At 38.1% G+C, this 21,928-nt stretch overlaps 1 protein-coding gene and 1 long non-coding RNA gene across 2 annotated transcripts in view; both read right to left on the reverse strand.

Moving 5' to 3' along the window:
• LOC116564091 (serine/threonine-protein kinase TNNI3K) overlaps positions 1-21,928 on the reverse strand; it is a 324,743-nt gene that overhangs the window by 142,173 nt on the left and 160,642 nt on the right. The window lies entirely within an intron of this gene.
• Positions 383-21,529, reverse strand: LOC116564096. Its single transcript, XR_004274717.1, has 2 exons — positions 11,209-21,529; positions 383-10,894 (listed from the first exon to the last, which is right to left on the reverse strand). It is a non-coding gene; the product is annotated as an uncharacterized LOC116564096 (long non-coding RNA).

Here is a 21,928-nt window from a genome sequence, read left to right on the forward strand (position 1 = left end):
CTGGCCTTTAGTTTCTAAGATTAGTTTAGCAGTTTGCTTTTCAGAAGAGAGGAGATTCCATAGGGTATAGAAATCCCATCTAATATGTGAACCTTACATAATTCCTTCTAGCACTCTCAAGGTAAAGTGGCTCCCATTGTCTGAATCAATATTTTCTATCAGGCAAAATCTGGGTATAATTTGTTCTAAAATTATTTTGACCTCATTCCCAGCAGTGGCAGTTGGGAGGGAGAAGGCTGCCACCCAGCCAGAGAGGCAGTCTACCATTGCCAGTTGATAGTTTAGTCTCCCTATTTTGGGCATTTCTGAAAAATCTACTTGAATGCTTTGAAATGGCCTTAACCCAGAAGGTCTCCTTCTGGTAGTCTGTTTTCTAAATGCCTTTTTTTTTTTTTTTAATTCTCTGGCAGGTCATACAACCCCCACACACTTATTTAGCAAGGGTGTAAATCCCTCTTGCCCATAAATCTTGAGTATCGCATTACACATGGCCTGGAGACACAAATATCTTTCTTTATGCCATATGGACGTCAGTTCTCTCATTATGGGTTTGCTTATTTCTCTTCCTTCAAGGAGCACCCACCTCCCATCCTTAGTTTGCGTGGCCCGTATCTTGCTCAGCTCTTTCTCCTCTTTAGAAAATTGGGGTCTTAATACCATCCTAGGGATATCTGGGATTAGGCTAAACAGTTTCACTTCTTCCTCCAGGAAGGCTTGCTTAGCAGCTTTACCTGCAAGCCTGTTTCCTACAGCTTCTATAGTGTTTCCTTTCTGATGGCCATTTACAGGAACTATGACTACCTCTGCAGAAGCAGGAGGTTTTAAAATCTGTTTGATTAGTTCCCCATATATCAATTCTTTCTCCCTGCTATTTTTTAGGCCTCACTCTGTCCAGATATTTCCAAAGTGTCTACTACTCCACAGGCATATTTGGAATCAGTATATATAGTGCCTTCTTGGCTTTCTAGGAGCTTTAGGGTCTGCAAAATTCAGAGGTTTGGGCTGACCAGTTATTGGGTAATCTGCCTTTTTCACCTAAGGATTGTTTCCATCAGTGACAGCATAGCCATTGTGTCTTTTACCATCTATCACTCAGGGTGACACATCCACAAACAGCCTCATCTCATCAGGTAGTGGAGTTTCTTTAAGTTCTGCTCTAACTTTAGTTTGATGTTCTATGATATCTAAACAGTTATGATCTAATGCCTCCTCATTCTTCTCTCCTTTTCATAAGAAACTGGCTGGATTCAAATAAGTATATGTTGTTAAGACCAAATTATCTTTTTCTAGTAATATGGCTTTATATTTTAAAATTCGGGAACCAGTCAACCATCTTCCAGCTCTTTGATTTAATATATTCCTGACCTAATGTAGGGTGCTCACTACCAGAGCCCACTGAAGGTCAGCTTTCTACTCTCCTCTACCAGCTTGGCCATGGCAGCTACTGCTTACTTGTACTTTAGTCTCCTTGTCTCCCGTCTTTTATGGCCATTCTCTCTTTCTCTTTCTTCCTCTGGTACTCTTCCTCTTACATTATCTCTCTCCTTGGTCTCACCTTCTGTGTCTCTCCTTGATTTCTGTCTATTTCAGTCTCTCTCTAACTCGTTTTCTTCTTCTGTCTCTCTGTCATCCCTTGTTTCTTTTCTCCCTTAAGCTCAGTATCTTCCTCTTTCTCTCTCTGTGTGTGAGCCGAGCTGTGGTGTGCCCTGGCTCCGCTCTGTCCATCTGCAAAGATGGACAGCACTGCTGAAATGACAAAGATTCAGCAGCAGCTTTCATCAACAACTTTCAGCGGCCAACTCCCACCCCCAGCTGCGTGGCTAGCTCTCCCCTACCTTGAGGGTCAGCAGCTTAACTCTTTCTCTCTCTTCTTACAAAAACCTTCTGAGCTTCCCTCAGTAATTCCTCAATCGGTTTCTATTTCCATTCTTCAATCTTTTGCAGTATCTTAGTAATATCAGGCCAGCTTTTAGTCACAAAATTAACCTTTAAGGGGCCTTACCCTAATGAGTCCTCAGGATCTAATCCTAAATATTTTCTCATTTGATCCCTAAGTCTCTGTAGAAATGCAGAGGGAGACTCCTATTTTTCATGTTGGATCTCAAATTCTTTCAAGACATTCTGTGTCCTAGGAGTGGACTCTTTAATTATTAGGTCCCTAAGTTCTTGCATTTGGACTCAGTCTCTGGGGTGATTATTATCCCATTCAGGATCTGCATTTGGGGATTTCTACTCAGCTGTCATTACTCCTAGCCTGGAAGGGTGTTGTCTCTCCCAAATGGTCATGGCTGCCCTTCTAATCCATTCCCTTCCCTTCCCCAGTAAACAGAATATTCATGATTGACATTATCTCAGACCAAGTATAAAAACTGGGTCCTAACAATTGATCTAGCTGCTCTGCTAAATCGAGGGGATCTTCTAAGAGTGGTCTCATTTCCTTTATAAATTTCCTAACCTTAGTACTTTTTAGAGGCGCATTAACAAAACCAACCTCTCTCTGTCTCATAGGGACTTCTCTAAGAGGGTACATGTTAGACATCTGCTGTTTAGAAGGAATAGAGACATTCTCAATGTCTCTCTTACATTATTCTAATTCTTTCCTCAAGCTTGGATAAGGATTTAAAGGAGCATTGGGTTTAGCTCCTTCATGAACCCCAGATTCCTCTTCCTCTGGCCTTCCTGTTGCCTCCTGATCTCCCTATCCTCTACTTTGTGAGATGTATGGGATTGGGCAAGCATGTTAGGGGATCCCAGGGTTTTTCACTGGGTGAGGGCTCTTTACTATGCTCTTTTTCTCCCTCTTTATGGGGGAGCATTCACTATCTTTTCTCGTGAGGATGAGGTTTTATTATTCACATAAGGAATTAAAGATTGGCACACCTAGTCCTCATCTGAGCCAAACTTAGGCCAAGAGACTGAAGGCTGATGAATGGGCTCTTTGGGCCAGATAAAACAACAATACTTTATCGTCTTTTGCTTTTCCTTGTCCCTGGTTTGAGGGTATCCCTCCAAACCTGCAGCATTCTCTCCAGTGAAATTCTGGGAGAATTTCAGATGGAGTGTCTTTAGTTCCCTCTTTCCTCTGTTCCCTAGGCCTAGAATTCTTATTTCACACTTTCGGTTAGTCTCTGTGTCTAAGCTTTTCCCTGTGTACTCAGCCCCACCACTGAAGATTTCTTGCACACCCTGAAAATTGATTCATCCATCTCCGGCCATTTCCCTCACAGGAGAATGGAACCACAGATTGGGACTCCACACTTGCTTCATACCTAGGATACGTCTCAGTCACACACCGAACTTGCCCAATCACCAAGGCAGGACTTACAGTCCAATTGTTCTGCCCTGGCTTGTGCACGAGGTTGCCCGGTTGCTGTGGTACCTGCTTTTCTCCCTGTGTCACTTTCATTGTCTCCTGAATAACAGTCTCTAGTTTGTCTATGGCTTCTGTGAGGAGCTGGGACACCCAGACAAGGCAGGCCACCTAAATCAGGTGAGACACATCTCCCCTCTTGGCTGGAGTCCCACTCCACAAAGGCATAGAGTTCCACCAGGTTGTGAGGAACAAACTCAACCATCCAAATCCAAAGAATGGACTCAGAGACCTGGAGAACAGTGAAAGTGAGGCTTCTAATGATGGGCTTGCAAGATCGGGTGTCTAATAGGCAGGCACCCCCAGAATAGTTAAAATAAGCAATTTATGCCCTAGTACGCAGGTCCTCTCCTGGTTCCTCATAGGCTGAGTACTATGGGGTCACAGTCTTGCCGGATGTCACCTATTGGTTATTGCATAGGGGCTTTAGATATTTTCTTTAGGGTTGTTCTGATGCATTATTATTATTATTTTTTTTTTTTGCAGCCCACAATGCATTGCAATCCTAGTTAGCTCAGGGGCTCTTCAAGTATTTGACTTATGACCTAAGTAGCTGGGCAGGCTGATAAGAACAGACTAAACTTCTTTGGTTCAGGTGAGGGCAACTAAGAGGGGGAAAAGGGTGGGGTTCAACCAGCAGATGTCCACTATCCAAGCAGGAGCCTAGTATATACTGTCTCTTCTGTAGTTTGCTGATCTAAGCCAATTCAAGGCACCTTGTCTTGAAAATGGACCACTGTATAAATTATTTCCTTCATATAGTAAATAAAATATAAAAAAATATTTATAGGAGTCATTCACTTTAGGGAAGCATGGTTAAGCATAGTCTAAAAGAGACTAACTCTAAAAAAAGCTCAACAGCATTACTTGAGGTCTTCCTAATTTGAAATACTAAAAGAGACTGTCACACCCAAAAGCTTTGTTATCACTGAATTGAAACATCTGGTGCAGCCTGCATATGAAATAAATGTATATTGATTGATTTTGATCATAAGAGGAGGTTTTTTCCTATTAGCTTAAAGATAGAATTGCCTTGAACCGAGTAATATTGTTGATTTGCAATCATGTTGACCAATATTCGACCAAAGGCAATATTTGACCAAAGCCAGTTTGATATGGTCCTACCTAATACAAGTCCAACAAATCAATATAGTTCTACTATTTTTATCTCATGGCTGTATGACAGGGGTCCCCAACCTGTGGCCTGGGGACTGGGCTGCACCGCAGGAACTGGGCTGCACAGCAAGTGAGTGGCAAGCGGGTCATCATTACTGCCTGAGCTCCACCTCCTGTCAGATTAGCAGTGTCGTTAGATTCTCGTAGGAGCACAAACCCTACAGTGAACTATTCATGCAAGGCATTTAGGTTGCATAGTCCTTATGAACAAAAGTCTCATGATCGATGATCTGAGGTGGAACGGTTTCATCCAGAAACCGTTCCACACCAGGCCTTGCTCCCCATCAGCCCCCCTCCCCACCTTCCCCACCTTCTGTGGAAAAGTTGTCTTCCACAAAACCACTCTGTGGTGCCAAAAATGCTGCTGTATACTATTCAAAAAGAAGTAGAAATAGCAATTTTTTAAACATTTGTTGCTTGACTCACCTTATTATTTTTTTCAAACTGGTTGTATGTTTAGACATAGCATAAGAAATAGAAATTGCCTGGAAAGTTAATTTCCACTTCTAGTTCATTGGTGGTCTGCTAAAGAAACAGCCATCTCAGGTGCTTGAATACAAGTAGCCCTTTCTCTACCCCATAAAGTAAGCTAACTTTTTTTGATAGATGTTCCAGGCCCATGCAAGTTTTTCTTTCTTTCCTTTTAACTATATGGTATGCTTATACAGATAAAATTCTTGAGGATAATTTCGTTTATTAAGTTTTCAAATCCTTTCTGTGCTCATCTTTTTATCCAGAAGTCTTTTCTATTCTATCTATATCGCTATCTAACTCAATATTCCTGTCCTTCTCTACTGATTTAATTACCTGAGATAGCATATAGAATAAAATTGAAGAAAGCTGCCTTGCAATTATGAGAATAAAATAAATATAAACCAGTGCCCACTGCTTTTCACCTATGCCTTCACTCCTCTCAGCACATTGCTTTCTGCTAATTGTCATGATGACAGCCGTGCTGATTATTTGCCATCTCTATGAGGACTACATGTTCTGTGTCTTCACAGTGCCTGAGGTGAATTTAGAACACAGGAAAACAGCTATAAGTGGTTTGTGTTTAGGCAGAAAATGTTCCCAAAAACTCTAGATGCAAAATCAGTTATTTTATATTCCTGAAGACACTTATGGTACTGCCTGAACCTTAATTATGCTTCCCAACATTTGCAAAATTAAAACCTCAAATTAAACATCTCATTAATGTAGCTCCTTTGCAATTCATTCATTTGTTTCAAAAATGATAAAGGGGAAAAATATGCATTTCAGGAGGTATTTGGTCACAATACCAACTCACATTTATTTGAATGTCTCAGAAAATAGAAACTGCAAAGCCTCTTGTGGGAAGAGTGTGGAAAACAGGAAGTCAACCAAGTGAGTAGACATGAAATGGAGGATTATCCTTATTTGTGAGAAATCCATTCCTGCACGAAATTGAATCAGGGGTTTCTGCATCTAAAGCAGAAGGGCTACTGATGGAACCCGGGAGAAATGACTTTATAGATGAGAAGTAGACTGGACTAAGGGCTATGGACAGCATGGTCTAGTGACTTGAGAACTAAACCAGGAGTCATAGATGAGGAGTTAAATCCCAGTTCCATTACCTGCTGGGTTTAAGTAATTTATTGTAATTCAGCAGACTCATGCTGAGCTCCTATCTCTGCCAGGCCCTGAGCCAAGTGCTAGGATTTTGCTCACACAATTAGATCCTTCTATTTTGCAACATCTACTTTTCCTTTGTACCAGATTATTCCCTCATCATGGACACCTGCTCTAGTAGCTCCCATCCTTAAAATCCCCCCCGACCCATGCCTCCCTCCAGTTACAATCCAGTTATCCACTTATGACAGACTTATTATAAGTGGAAAATATCCTAAGTGGAAAGCACGTTCAATACCCTGATAAACTTACTGTAAAGTCAAAAAATAATAAGCTATACCATCCCAAATCAAGGACCATCTGTATGTTTTGCTCATCTTATTTAAATTATCATGTATATTCAACATAGTAGATAACTTCTGACTAATTGAAACATGCTCCCCTCTCAAATCCTATAGCACCGTTTGCTGCTGGCTTTCCTTTGTTCTCTTTCTCAGGCCTTCTCAGTCTTCTCTGATAGCTCCCACTTCTCTGGCTTAGGTCCTCTTCTCTTTGCTCTCTCCAGAGATGATCTCATTCACTTCATAGCTTTCAAGGACATCTATTTGCCAAGATTCTTAAGTATATAATTTAAGTTTTTGTCTCTTTCTGAGCTTAGATTTGTATTTCAAACTGATTTCTGAAGGTCTCTTCTTAAATGTCTAATAGGTACCTCAAATTTAAAATGGCCAAAAGCTACTTCCCAATAACATCTCAAAAATCTCATCTGTGTCTGCCAATTTCTTCTCTGACTCTCATCTCCTATATGTACTTAGTATACTCTACCTAAATGAACAAGCAAACAAAACCCACCAAATCCATTGCTTTCTCTCCATTTCCACTGTTTCCATTCTATTCCAACTCACTTTCATCTGCCACTTGGAATGTCACCATATATTTCCAGCTGCTCTTGCAGCTTTCAGTTTTGGCCTTTTCTCCCCAATACATTCAGAATATTCTAGAATTAAACTAATAAAATATAACCTCCACAAAGGCAGGTTCTGTTTTGGCAAGTGCAGTATCTCCAGTGTCCAAAAAGAGTTGGCATATAGTACATATTCAATAAATATTTGTTGAATAAATGAATAAATAAAGCAGATTATGTTCCTCTCTTGTTTAAACATCTCAATAGTGTACTATCTTATTCAAAGTAAGATTTCAACTCAAAAAAGGTCCTTAGGCCATACATGTGGCTTTTGCTAAAGTTCTATTTTATTTTCTATCACCCCTTCATTACCAGTATGTTTCAGTAACACTGCATCTTACCTTGCCAACTAGGCTGAAATACTGACATCTTTCCATTTTTTTCTTCTTCCCACTCTTACTTGGGATCGGTTACCTGATCCAGTCAATTTCACCTCTACCATAGATCTATAATCTTTAGATTCCTTTGCTTTCTCATGGCTTCTGTCTCAGATCTAACCCTCATTACTTCCAGCTTGTGCTATTTTAATTTCTTGCTGACCTATGGCAAATGCTCCTGTACTAAGCTATTCTCAATAACAGTGCCAGAGAGTCTTGTATCTTGGTCCATTCCCTTGAAGTTAACAGATACTGAGGTGGGGGCATGCTCTCTCCATCCAACAAAGTACTGTAAGTTGCATGGCTGCTTCGAGGATGGTTAAATATTGGTGTTAGCTATCTGTTGTAGGCAGCACGTGAATGTCATAGATTGTGGACAAGAATTCCTAGAAATAAGTTCCTGTACTGTCCTGGACTTCCCAACTATTTCTTGTCTGATTTGAAACCTGGAGGCGAGGAGACATTCCTGAGATATGTTACTCTGGCAGTATGGAAGGTTAGTATGAGATCCTGTATCTGTGGTTTGATGGTACATTTTTCAAGAATCAAAAAATAAAAATAAATATAAAATATCATGAAAACATTCAAATATGAGAATTGTTTTCCTTGTTATATTTTTCAGATAAGACAGGAAGTCTATGCCAAAATAAATAAATGTATAATTAAAAGTAGGATCATGTCAATTCTCAATTTTCCACCTACAAATTATTTATGGTGGCCCAATATTTCCTTTATATCTAACCAGATCTCAGGTGGCTGAGATAAGGCAAAGTCTGATGTTGTGGATGAGATGAGGAGAGGGAGAATGATTAGCTATGGTTTGACTATTTTTCTTTTTTGGATACAGAGTCTTGCTCTGTCACCCAGGCTGGAATGTGCAATGAGGCAATCTCGGCTCACTGCAACCTCCGCCTCCTGGGTTCAAGTGATTCCCCTGCTGCAGCCTCCTGAGTAGCTGGGATTATAGGCACGAGCCACCACGCCTGGCTACTTTTTGTATTTTTAGTAGAGACAGGGTTTCACCATGGTAAGGTATATTTTTAATATTGACCTTGAACTATTACTTTCTTTGAATTGCCATTGCATCTGCATTTTCCTCCTCTTCTTCCTCCTCCTTTCTTTCTTGCTATTTCTCATGATGATTAGTGGAGTTAAACAAAGCATATTGTGACCATCAAGAGGAATAATATTTGTTCAGTAGAGAGTGAGAAGACAGATAGGAATTATTAAGTGTTCTTTAAATGTATTATTTGAAACTTACTTGTAACAAAGATCTGAGAGTTGGTACCTTAATAAACATACATTAAAACAAGTTATTTCTAGAACCATTTAAGATAAAGAGACCAAGAACCTAACATTTATTGTATATCTACTGTGTGCCAGACACTGCTAGTTATTTTAAAACACTATGAGGCAGATACTGTCCCTATTTTATAATGAAGAAATTGATGTTTAGAAATAACTTGTTAATCATTGCAGTGTTTTGAAGTGGCAGAGCTGGGAGTAAGCCCCAATATCTCTGACTTCAAAGTGCATAGTCTTTCTGCTATACTTTGGTTACAGATTCTCTTTCATTTTCCATTATTCTTAAAACTGTCATCTTGATTCCTAGTCTTTGTATGGTTGACCAAAATCCACGGTAACTTCCTTTATAAGAAGTAATACTGAAAGCTTTTTTGGGCAAGACAGGCCCAACTTTTGAGATAAGGGCTTCAATTTGGGAAGTCCAAATGGTTCTCTTTTTGAAACAAATTCTAGCAATGAATCTCAGTCTTCAGAGCAGGAACTTCTTATGTATAAAGCTGTGTATTCTTGCTGATTATACAAACATTTGACAAAAATATGATTTCTATGGCACTTCACTAATCAAACACTCAAAATAAAGAATGTGAAACAAAATCAGAAGCACACATCGTAAGTTGTTTATATTGTTCAATTGTTGAGTCATTTGAACAAAGGTAGGAGTAGAAGTTATATGATTATAGCTTCCTTTCAGCAAGAACTATCTGTGAAATGTATTTGCCAAATAATAAGAATGCATACAGATAGTACATCCTATGTAGCCTGTCTATAGAAATTATAACATTTACAAGTAAACAAACGTCTTTCTGAAATGCCCAAGCCTTCCTTGTCCTGACAATGAGTACATATCCTTGGTGTACAGTTAAGGTTAGCAAAGTGAACTGCTGCCGAAATAAGATCCATGTGAACTATATTTTTGTGAGTCACTTATAGTCCTCAAGGGATGATTTAGTTTATCACAAATACCTTAATCGTGTTCATTTTTAAGCTTTAAAATTCACACTAATTTCTTTCTGTCAACTAATTTTAAACTGTCCAATCCAACTTTCTGAATTGGGGCTTAGTTGACCTTAGATCAGAGTGCAAAAGGAAGTATTTTTCACAGACCAGTTATTTGATGTATAATTTCCTCTTGTTGAGACTAGGTAAAAGTGCCTGACAATTTGAATTTGGAAGACGTCTGATTTTATATTTATTAAACAAGAATTATATTATTTATATTTTCTTTCTTGAACTTGATTGTAAATTAATTAATTTTTCGTATTTATTTCCAAGTTACAATATCAAGTTTCATTAGATTCCATAGATGTGGATATTTTATAAAGGAAAACCCATTCTAGCTGCACCCCCGTGTTCCACATTTCAATGCTGCATATCTAGTAACACATTACTCTGAATAAATGGAATGATTTTAGGGTAGATATTTTTTCTTTTTAGAAGCTGTATCTGCCTGTTTTTAGTACTGAATAGGTCTAAAGTCTTCAATCTACCAGTTGTTTGATGATGTATTGGTTTGTTCTCACGCTGGTAATAAAGACATGCCCAATATTGAGCAATTTATAAAGGAAAGAGGCTTAACTGACTCACAGTTCCATGTGGCTAGAGGCCTCACAATCACAGCAGAAGGCAAATGAGGAGCAAAGTCATATCTTACATGGCGGCAGGCAAGAGAGCATGTACAGGGGAACTCCCCTTTATAAAATCATTAGATTTCATGAAACTTACTATCATGGGGATAGCATGGGAAAGACCCACCCCCATGATTCAATTACCTCCCACTGGGTCCCTCCCATGACACATAGGGATTATGGGAGCTACAATTCAAGATGAGATTTGGGTGGGAACACAACCAAGCCCTATCAGATATGTAAATACTCTAGGCCTTTCTTTTGCTATCCAATGTATGCACTTTCCTATTTGGTTAAGGAGTAGTTTCTGTCACTGAATATCTTCTGCATCAGATCAGAACCTACAAGAATAGAAAGTAAGTGCACAGTCTCAAAGGCACTCTCTCATTTTCCTTCCTGTCAGTGTTTATGGTGCTTGGACTTTGTGGACAGCTACCTTAACCTCAGTGTGATACAGATTTGTATTCATCAGTCCATCATAGTAAATCTTTTTTTTTCTTTCTTTCTTTTTTTGGAGACGGAGTTTCGCTCTTGTTACCCAGGCTGGAGTGCAATGGCACGATCTCGGCTCACTGCAACCTCTGCCTCCTGGGTTAAGGCAATTCTCCTGCCTCAGCCTCCTGAGTAGCTGGAATCACAGGCACACGCCACCATGCCTAGCTAATTTTTTGTATTTTTAGTGGAGACGGGGTTTCACCATGTTGACCAGGATGGTCTTGATCTCGACCTTTTGATCCACCCGCCTCGGCCTCCCAAAGTGCTGGGATTACAGGCGTGAGCCACCGCGCACGGCCAGTAAACCTTTTTTACTTCCAGTTTATTTAGGTTGAGTTTTCTCCTTTAGCTGGAATTGTTTTTGATACCCTTGATGAAATTATCTGGCAGATGATTATTTCTCCTTTTTCAGGTTTTAGAAAGGACAAATACCTTTGTTCATGATTGGAAAGGTGTCAGTTCACATTACTTTGCATATGTCTTTTCAAGAATTTCATTTTTTGTATTTATCACACATGTCAGGCAATTTATTTGTATCCACATTAGAAGGAAGAAGCACATTTACTTAAAGACTACAATTTGATGAGTTTTATTAGTTATATACTCCTGTGAAGCCAATATCTCAATCAAGACACAAAATATTTCTGTCACCCCCAAAAGATTCATTGTCCCTCTTGCAATCAACTCCTTTCTTATTCCCCAGCCCTAAGAAAACATTAATCTTCATTTCAACTCCACTGATTAGTTTGCAATTTCTAAAATTATATATAAGTGGGATAATATGGTATGTACTATTTTATGTTTACTTTCTTTCACAGGGCATAAGCGGAATGAAGGCAGAGAATGTTGACCATATTTGAACCCATAGTTGAGATAATTCTGATCAATTAGGAGGAGTAAGGAGTAGCTGAGAAGTGAAAAGGATAGTTTAGAGAAATCAAAATAATTTTTACTAATATGAATAGAAGGCATAATATATTGGTGCTGTTGAAACCATAAGGAATACTTAAAAAGGTAATAAAAATCCTTATCAGAGACCAACTTCTGGGTCAGCTAAAAATGAAAAGCTTTCCATTAAGGAATCCAATAATCACTATATTTAAGAAGCTGAACATCAACATGAAACAAAATTGTGAAATGATTAATTTAGACAAAAAATTTAACAAGTTCAGGAAATGTTGCCACTGTTTTTTCAGGTTCACATGAATCTGATTTTAGTTCCCACATACTCTTTTCAGAGGAACATTTAAATAATTTGACTGTGACAAGCCAAACTGTTTCGAGACCTCATTGAAAGTCAAATGAAAACATTAATCAAATGCAAAAATATTCCAGTCAGGCATAGAAATGCTGCAGGTTAGAAAATAAAAATGTTGCCTGTGAGAAGGAAAATCAATTGGTTTAGAGAAAGCAAGTATTGGTTCAAATCTACATGGTCAGTAGTGACTGGAAATCACTAGAATTTCAGGGGATTGTATTTTATTTCTTTTTTCAAAATCATCAGATAGTCTTGGGCTATAGCTACACTGCAAAATCAGTTTATTTATCTAACTTTTCACCTGAATAAAACAGAAAATCAGATCAGTCAAACAACTGATTGTCTTTCCCTTTCTCACTGTTTTACTTTTTTTTTTGGACAGCCTTAGTGACTAGCATGCAGATAATTACCTATAACACAAAATAGCCAGATAAGTGTCTTGTGGAATAGCAGTCTTAATTGAGCAAAAGAATGACTTTTATACGACTAAATGTCACAAAATTGTTCAATATTAAGTGAGAACTCCCTTCTCATTTCAGCTATGAATTCTAGAAAGTACAGCCCCTTGGTAAAGCAATCTGATAAATACATTGCATTGCTCTTCAGTCAGTGCTGCTCATGTTTTGTGAGGCTAAATGACCATATATCCCTATATTTTGGATTAGCTGACTATACAGTATGGGTAATAACCTTAGTCTGTAACTTACCAGCTTTATCACCTTGATAATTTTCTAAGCCTCTTTAAGCCTTTTTCTGTCATTATGTGTTTAAAAATGCCTTCATATAAAGTTACAAATATTTAATTAGATGATGTCTGTGAAGCATTGAGTTCAATCCCTGGCATAAAGAAACATTAATATATGTTAATCTTATGTTCCTTGAATTATATTAATTCATTCATGCATCTGACAAATATTAACTAAATTTTTATTAGGGCCCAGTCACTGTGCAAAGCACTGGGAATAAAATGGTGAAACATCCACAGCTTCTGTAGGGATTAAGCTTAGTGTGTAGTGGGAACACACTCAAGCTCATGAACAAATTCAACAGCGTGAGAAGTGCTGTCCTGAAATAAGCAAGAGTATGATGTGCTGTGGGAACATATAGGAGGGCTTCCTGAAGGAAGCATTGGGATAGACAGGAGTTAGAAGGAAAGCTTTTTGGAGGAAGCGTGAGGAGGGGCACAGAGAAGAAGGGAGAGGTAAGGCAGGGCGAATGTTTGTGTCTGAGGGAACAGCATGTGTTAAGACCTGTACTAAATGAAGCTTTTCAGATGGAGGTTATAGGTGCAGTTCCACCAAGAAAGCCAAAAAACAAAACAAGAACAACAAAACTCTTTTTCTCTCTGGCTCTTTCAGTGCTGAAGAACAAGCTGGGCAAGTAACAGCTCTTTAGCCTCACTGATATTTAGGAAGCAAAAAAGAAGAAACTTTGTCAAACTCACAGAAGATTAATAAAAGTTCAATGCTAAATGTCTGCCTGTAAGGCCACCCGTATCTCAATAGAAGAAGACTCAGAATATCTTTCACATTCTTTGTATGAAAAGAAAAAAAAAAAAAAAGGAATTAAAGAAAGAGAAAGAATTTGAAGCCTGTAATCAATCCTTTTCTTTATAAAACCCTGCAATTCAAGGGCCTGCCAGAGGCTAAGTCTTTCAGAGACCATGGGCAGGAGAAAGCTTATTAAAATGTGCTCCATTCCCAAAGAAAAAGGTCAGTCATGATCCCCAGACCCTTAACTCTGAGTAGATTTAATGAAAGCCAACTGCTATTTTAAGAATCTAGAAGGGGGATTTCCCTCCCAAAAGAAAAGAAGGCAGACATCGTCAATGCCCTAACACTATTTCATCTGTGGCACCAGGCATGCTTTTCACTAACTTTCTGTAGGTCGCTAAAGCCATTAAATGAGGGTTTAGTGACTAAGAATACAGTTCTTCACATACAAGGCTTGAAACATAATTGATACAAACACCATCCCTCCAGGATTAAAGAGTTCTAATCATTCTGTGCTTGCATGCTTTTTCCTCCATGCTGGCTGAAGAAACAGTACATCTTTCAGAAATGGACTATGCTGTTTCCCACATCATTTGGTAACTACAAAACCTTTCACCTTCAGTTAGAGAAAGATAATCTAGACTACTCTGCAAATAGTACTGACGCAGCAGTTAGATACAAAATGAATCTTATTCCCAGACTTTCTGGTAACTCTGCTTTATGCAATTAATATAAATTATATACAAATATCTCTTGTAGAATCTTTCTCTAATGTCCTGCATTGACTGTTGTCCTGGTACCCTTATTAATCACAAGGGTATTTCTGTGACCAGGTAGACATGGGCATCATTATTTCCATTTTGTAAATGAGGAATCTGAGGGAGAAAAATGTCAAGTGACATAACAGCAACACAATAAGAACAGGGATAGAAATGACAAAAAAGATTGTCTCTTGGGAATCAAGAAGGTGTGATAGGATGAATTCTTCCCTTTCTTCCACTATTGAAGGAAGGATAAGGGACAACCTCCTCAATGCTAATTTTGAAAACATCCTCCCTGGCTGTTTATAGTCTGAAGGACAATTGCTGAGTTGAGTTGCTGGGTGCTACTTAAGTATAGAGAAGAAAAGCTGCCTAATCTAATAGGTGCTATTCACATCCTCTGCAAAGATGGAGCCTCTCCTACTTGGATTTTTCAGTCTCGAAAATGTGCCTCTGGTGATACTTTCCCTTCTGTGCCATTATATTTCCAAATAAATGATTGTTGAATGTCTAAATGGATGGTGTTTAACTTGCTCCTTTAAGATTTGTGAAGGAGTCCCAGAAAGAAGAATCACTGAGAAGGATCTTGGATAATCAAATAACCGTGTTAACCCTCAGCTACATGTGTAATCAAATTTGATTCCAGATCTGCATCTGTCTAATGGGAGTATCAGACTGAATCCCTGATGCCAGTTTGAACCATGAAGGGTAAGAGGTCTTAATGAAGGCAGCAATCTGTTATTTGAATCCCCTTGACCTTCTCTACAGAAAGAGATCTACAGTCAGACAATCCAATTATTTCTCAGATCTTTATGGCAAGAAGAAATTATCCATCTGAGATATTATAAACAAAGTTTATGTAATACAATCAAAACGGAGAGATAGGTTGTTAGAAACATTTCATTCAGGAAAGCAACTTGGGAATGCAAGAATGTTAAATAGTGAAAAGATTCAGAAGACTAAAGAAGAAAAATAATGCTAATAATGCTAATGTATTTTCTCACTTAAATATAATAAGATAGGCATGAATATAACCATCTTAGAAATTAGAAACTTGATATTTTAAGTGAACTGCCCAAGGACACAGGTAAAATGTGGCAGAGGTGGGTTGTGAACATGCTTAGTCTGGCTTCAGAGCCTGTGCCCCCAATTAGTTCTCCTGTGGTCTTTTAGGATGATAGCCCACATCAACACATAACCGCAGAGGCATCCACATTGTAATCCCAGCCAGAGAAGACTAACATTATTTGAAAACTTTCTTCCAAATAGGGAGGATTTTGAAATAGAAAATATTAAATGAGACTTTTAAAAAGTTTATAATTATCTGTATCTCTTTTTCTAGGCCAAATTCAAAGTATAGCTAGCTATTGGAAATTCAATCAATTAGAAAGAAATTTCCACTTATTAAGATTGTTTCTCATTTATTAGCTAGAAATTTTGGCTCTGGGTCCCTAGTCAGGTTGCACTCAAATTCCAGAATCTTAAGAACACAACAACACAAATGAATCTCAGCAAGCAACGGTTGAAAACGAAGTGAGAAATGCACAGATTACCACACAGCAGCATTAATATCATTATTGAAAGGTTAGCTGCTTAGGAAATCGACAAGGTGCCAAGAGGGCATTCACGGTGCCTCCCAAGAAATGAGAGCAGGGAAGAAACGAAGCCGAACAGAGAAAAGCTTTTGTTGACATTTTCAAAAGCCGACTTTATACAGGCCATATCCCCAAAGAATAGAAAATGGCAATGTAAGAAACCAGTAACACCAGAAAATTGCAGGCCAGTGAGTTCACCACCAGTTACAGGAAAGCATTTGAAAGGTTTCAGAGGATCAGGAGGGGTGTCGCTTCTCCCTCCACGCTCAGTCTGTGGGTGAGGGAAGGTGACATTGTTATAGGGAAGGTACCGTTGCCACGCTAGCTTTGAGCATTCCCTGGGTGTGAGTGTTGTATTAAGGAAAGAAGCTGCAGAGTGAACCACAAGAAAGCACTGAAATAAGAAATCCTGATGCCAGGTTCCAGTGTGGAGTAACACTATTTTTATATGAAATAAAAAGTAAATGTTGGTATCACAAGATTTCTAGTTTTGGTCAAATTAGTACCTGACTTTCTGTGCTGTTATACATACAGACACATTCATTTGCACACACACATCGTCTTGTGTAGCATTTCACATGGTGTACAGAAGATGTGAGATTGGGGGATTCGTCTGCCTGGGATGAATGAGGCAAAGATTCTGATGCAAACTACTGTGAGAGATGGCAAGTTTGTCCAGGTTTATGCAAGCAATATGACAGTGTGGGGAAAACGAATGACTTTTTCCGACTTAAATATACCTGTTTTCATTTAAAGGGTGTATGTGTCTAAGGGAATTTACTTAATGGGGTGTTAAGTAAGGGCACTATTTTTAGAATTAGTGAATGTAGCCAAAATTAAATAAGACATTCTAATGAAGGCAGCTGAGAGAAGAACAACATTTTAACTGGCCCTGGGAGGAAACTTTAGCTATTTCTATAAGAAGACAAAAAGAGAAAAACTCAGGACTAAAGGACATTCTAGTAGTGAAGCATGGACGGAGAATCTTAACTAAATTGAAATGTCATGGGATGGTTGGGACATAGTTGGCCCTCTGGAAACTATGAGCATTAGTTGAGGAGGCAGGGATGAATCTACCCTCAGAGAAAAACCAGGAAGAGCTGGATGGTGAATTTCTGTGTAAATAATGGGTAGAAACTTGAGTCAGAGAGAACTGTTTCTTCTGGAGGTTCAGGGAGCTGAGGACAGACAGACTGACTTCAGATGGAAACTGAGCATGTCAGAAATGGGGATAGAAATTAGGACTGAACATCAACTGAGTACAGTTCATAAACAGGATTAATTTGTACAACTAAATAGTTAAGGAGCCCCTTCTGTGGGATGTGGTACAAGGTTCTCTAAATGTAGTGGTCATTGTCTTTTTAATTTTTACTTCTAAAGAAAAAAGTGTGTGTGTGTGTGTGTGTGTGTGTGTGTGTGTGTGTGTGTTTACTGACATATAGTGCACAGGACTATCACTTAATGTTTTAAAATGTATATAGCTTATTTCATATTATTATAATCATATAGTTACATGTTTTCCCTCTTGAGCCATGTTTTAATACATCTCCCCACACTCCCAAAGCTAGTCTCATGTTTTTAAGTTAACAAAAGTGAATTAGAAGAGTTATTTCAAAATTAATTCCTATATAACATGCTTTATTAAGTAGTTTTCATTCATTTCCCAATTACTGGTATTAGTTCATAAGTTGTGAAAATGCATTCATAAACTAAAAATATTTAGTATGCAACTAACATTACATTTGTATAACTGATTCATGCAAATCTAGATCAGCCTTCTCAATTATAACCATTACTCAAACATCTATTACCTGTTATCGCCAGTGTTCCTAGGGTCCATGTAGCACAGACTTCTGGCTGACCACAAAAACTCATTTCCTCTTGTTCTGGGCACACAGGTAGACTACATTTCCCAGAACCTTATATGGCACCACCAAGATAGAGCTGCCTGTACCACCCAATACCAAGCCCTCAGAGTCATTGTCAAGTCACATTGGTCATTATAATTTGTGTAAATGCCTCTGGGAATTAGCTGAAGTGATGAAATGATATATTTATATCATAAAGTTAAACTGACACCACCCTTAAATGTGTTTCATGCCAATGCCTGGCCCATACAACATGTCATGCACATCTTATATATTCTTGCCTCATTAATGCTCACTTGAATTGGGATGACCCCCAAGGAGACCCTAGAAGTCACAGGTTAAGATGGGTCCGGAGTAACCTCATGGATAGGGAAAACCTCAACGTCTTGTTCATCCACACAATCAAGATGCAGATTTCAATTGTATTGGAGCCATTATACATTATGGACTGTATAGTTACAGCAGATAAACTACCCTAACCTGAATTTCGTATTAGAAATATTCATAAATTGTATAGCTTAGTTTTTTCATTACTCAAAGCAGTAATAAAATTGAGTCTGATTGCAGCTGATTGCATTTTTTAAGAAAAAAATTAACTTGAAAATCTGAAATCAGATTACAATTTTGGGCATAAACATTTCAGAACCACGGGTAGTCCTAATCCCTAAGGCATCCATTGTATATTATACTTAAATTTTCTTCTGTGTATTCCAATGGTAGTGATTATTTCTCATGCTGAGGAGATTTGAAAATCATCCCTGAACTCACCCTCTGTAGAGCTGATGCCTTTCTTCTAGTTTTAAAAGGCTGGAAACATTACACAAACATACGGAAATGTGTATGTTTATATGAGCATTTATGTATAAATGTGTATACTTATATGTGCATTGATATAATAGTGCATTCAAAAGACAGAGATCCACAGACCCATGGTACCTATGGCATAGAAAGTTTCAAAGATCTAGCAGTTTCCATGGGAGTCGTGTTATTTGTGCTAGGCTCCTCTGGAGCAAATTAGAATTCATGGGTGATATTAGCAAGTTCCCAGGAGTGTAAAATCTATACAGATAGCCAAAACAGAAATCAAAGTGTTAATATTAGACTACTGCAGTGTACACTGCAGTTCATGTGGGTAATCAAGGCTATGAACCCTAGAAGAATATAGCATATGTACACATATATATGCATCCTTCTCTTTATATCTATTTAATACATATAATTCTGCACTATATGGGTATATAGTACCTACATAAACCATGTGCAATGTAGTTGTCTGGTATTGAAACTCTTATATCTGTTTCAGCTACCTGTGAAGATTCTATACTCCTAGGAGCTTTCTAGTGCCATACATAAATTATAAGTCATTTGCTCTGGAGGAGCCTCGTATAGTACAACTTCCCTGAAAACTGCCAAATCTTGGGACCTATTCTGTGCCATAGGTACCATAGAGTCTGTGGCTCTCTGTCTTTGACATTCATCACTAAATAAGTGGATAGACAAATGTATAAATAAATGAATGATTAAGCTGACATTAGATTAATGATTTTGAAAACATTTGGAGTTACATTGTGACTTGATTCCCTGACATTCCCACTTCACTTTGGCAACAGAGAACAATGAAGTTGTATGGCAAATGATTAAGAGGAGTAATTGACATCAGACTAAAATGTAGTTCTCAACCTTGAGTTATTGGAATAACTTAAAGTGCTATTTCTGAAATTGTGATACATGGGCCCCAAGCCTGGAGGTTCTGATGTAATCAGCATAAGGATTTTCTTAAAGTTCTCTCAGAGACTGTGCAGCCACAGTTGAGAACCACTGCACTAGAACAATGTTTCCTCTCCTAGATCACAAGAATTAATTAGTAGTCTTGTTTGAAAGTATAGATTCTCAGGCCCAATTTAAGACATTCTGAATCAGTCCCTTCAATGTCTTTGAATTTTTTTTTAAAGGCCTCCAAATGATTCTTCAGGAATGTTGTAAATGCTTTCTTAGGCTCTAAGCTCTGCTGGACAAAGTGTTATGATATGTCATTCTCACCTAGGGCATAGCAAAGGCCCTAGATCATATCATTCATTCAATAAGCATTTTATATTATTTAATTAATTGACATTTTTAAAGAGCAAATGAGTAAAAATAATTGATAAAATTAAAAATGCCACTTGTGATGACTGGTTTTATACTAGAGAATCACAGACACAGGGTTGTCAGGGATTTCACAAAAGTCATGTTCTCTTGCAGGACTTTTCATAAGTATTATAATGCAATCAGTTAATTGGTCTGCATATAGATATTCAGAAGACTCCTGAAGATGACATTTTTCAATGGAAGCAAAATTATTTCTGTGTAAGCACTTATTAGCAAAGTCACAACTTAAAGAAATAACTGGGAGGGGGGTTCTATAATATAAGGAATTCCAGGACTACAAAATTAGAAAATTGACAATTTGTTTATTTTACTTAATTGCTGTGTTTTCTTAAGTGAAGGAATTTTATATTTTGCATTCAACTGAGAGGCAAATGCATGTGTCAATTAAAGAAACTATTATAATTTTTTAACAATAATATTTTTCTTTGGCACTTCCTAAAATCTTCACTATTTTAGTTAAATGTCATCTTCAAAATTAAGATTCTTTTAGCTCATAAAAGCTCTGTCTTTCTAAATTACCTGTCATTTGTCATTGGAAAGTTGGTTATTTTTAAATTATCACTCATTATTTTCCTTTATACCCACCAGAATAAGCTGACAGTCAAAAACAGTGAGTCCTTCTCAGATCTAGACCCCAAACTAATTAGTTATATCACATTAAAAAAAAATCTCTTTATGTATTAGAATATTGTTGTAACCCTTCAATGGGTCTTCCTTGCCCAGTGCCTAGATAAATTTGATTTATCAAGACAGGGGAATTGCAATAGAGAAAGAGTTTAATTCATGCACAGCCAGCTGTATGGGAGAGAGGAGTGTTATTATTATTCAAATCAGTCTCCTCAAAAACTGGGGGATGGGGTTTTTAAGGAAACTTGGTGGGTAGGGGTCTGAAAGTGAGGAATGCTGATTGGTTGGATTGGAGATGAAATCATAGGGTGTCTCAGTTGTCCTCTTTGTGCTGAGTCAGTTCCAGATGACCCAGTTTATCAGTCTGCATAGTACCAGCTGAGCTATCCTGTACAGTGTCTGCAAAATATCTCAAGCACTGATTTGAGATTTTACAATAACAATATTATCCCCAGAATCAAGTTGGGGAGGTTTAGAATCTTGCAGCAGTCCAGCTACGTGATTCCTAGACCATTATTTCTAATCCTGTGGCTACTTTGTTAGTCCTATGAAGGCAGTCTAGTCCCCAGGAAAGAAACAGATTTGTTTTGGGAAAGGGCTATTGTCTTAGTTTCAAGGTTAGACTATAAATTAAGTTCCTCCCAAAGTTAGTGTGGCCTATGCCCAGGAGTGAACAAGTACAGCTTGGAGGGTAGAAGCAAAATGGAGTCAAGTCAGATCTTTCACTGCCATAATTTTCTCAGCTATAATTTTTGCAAAGATGGTTTTAATTGTGGAGTGTTTTTCCATCCCGAATATATAACGGAACACATGAGTGGTTAAGAATAATAAAAAACGGGCCGGGCGCAGTGGCTCAAGCCTGTAATCCCAGCACTTTGGGAGGCCCAGGCGGGTGGATCACGAGGTCAAGAGATCAAGACCATCCTGGCCAACATGGTGAAACCCCATCTCTACTAAAAAATACAAAAATTAGCTAGGTGTGGTGGCGTGCGCCTGTAGTCCCAGCTACTCAGGAGGCTGATGTGGGAGAATTGATTGAACCTGGGAGGCAGAGGTTGCAGTGAGCCAAGATTGTGCCACTGCACTCCAGCCTGGCGCCTGGCAACAGAGTGAGACTCTGTTTCAAAAATAAATAAATAAATAAAAATAATAAAAAATGCATTTTATATAGTACTTCACAATTTATAAAATAATTTCATATATATATATTTCATGTGAATGTCATGGCCACTTTGTTATGGAGGTATCACTATTTCATTCCTTACTTATATATGTT

This window comes from Sapajus apella, unplaced genomic scaffold (genome assembly GCF_009761245.1).
Source record: "Sapajus apella isolate SASKATOON/1434 unplaced genomic scaffold, GSC_monkey_1.0 scaffold36, whole genome shotgun sequence".
Taxonomy (NCBI): Eukaryota; Metazoa; Chordata; class Mammalia; order Primates; family Cebidae; genus Sapajus; species Sapajus apella.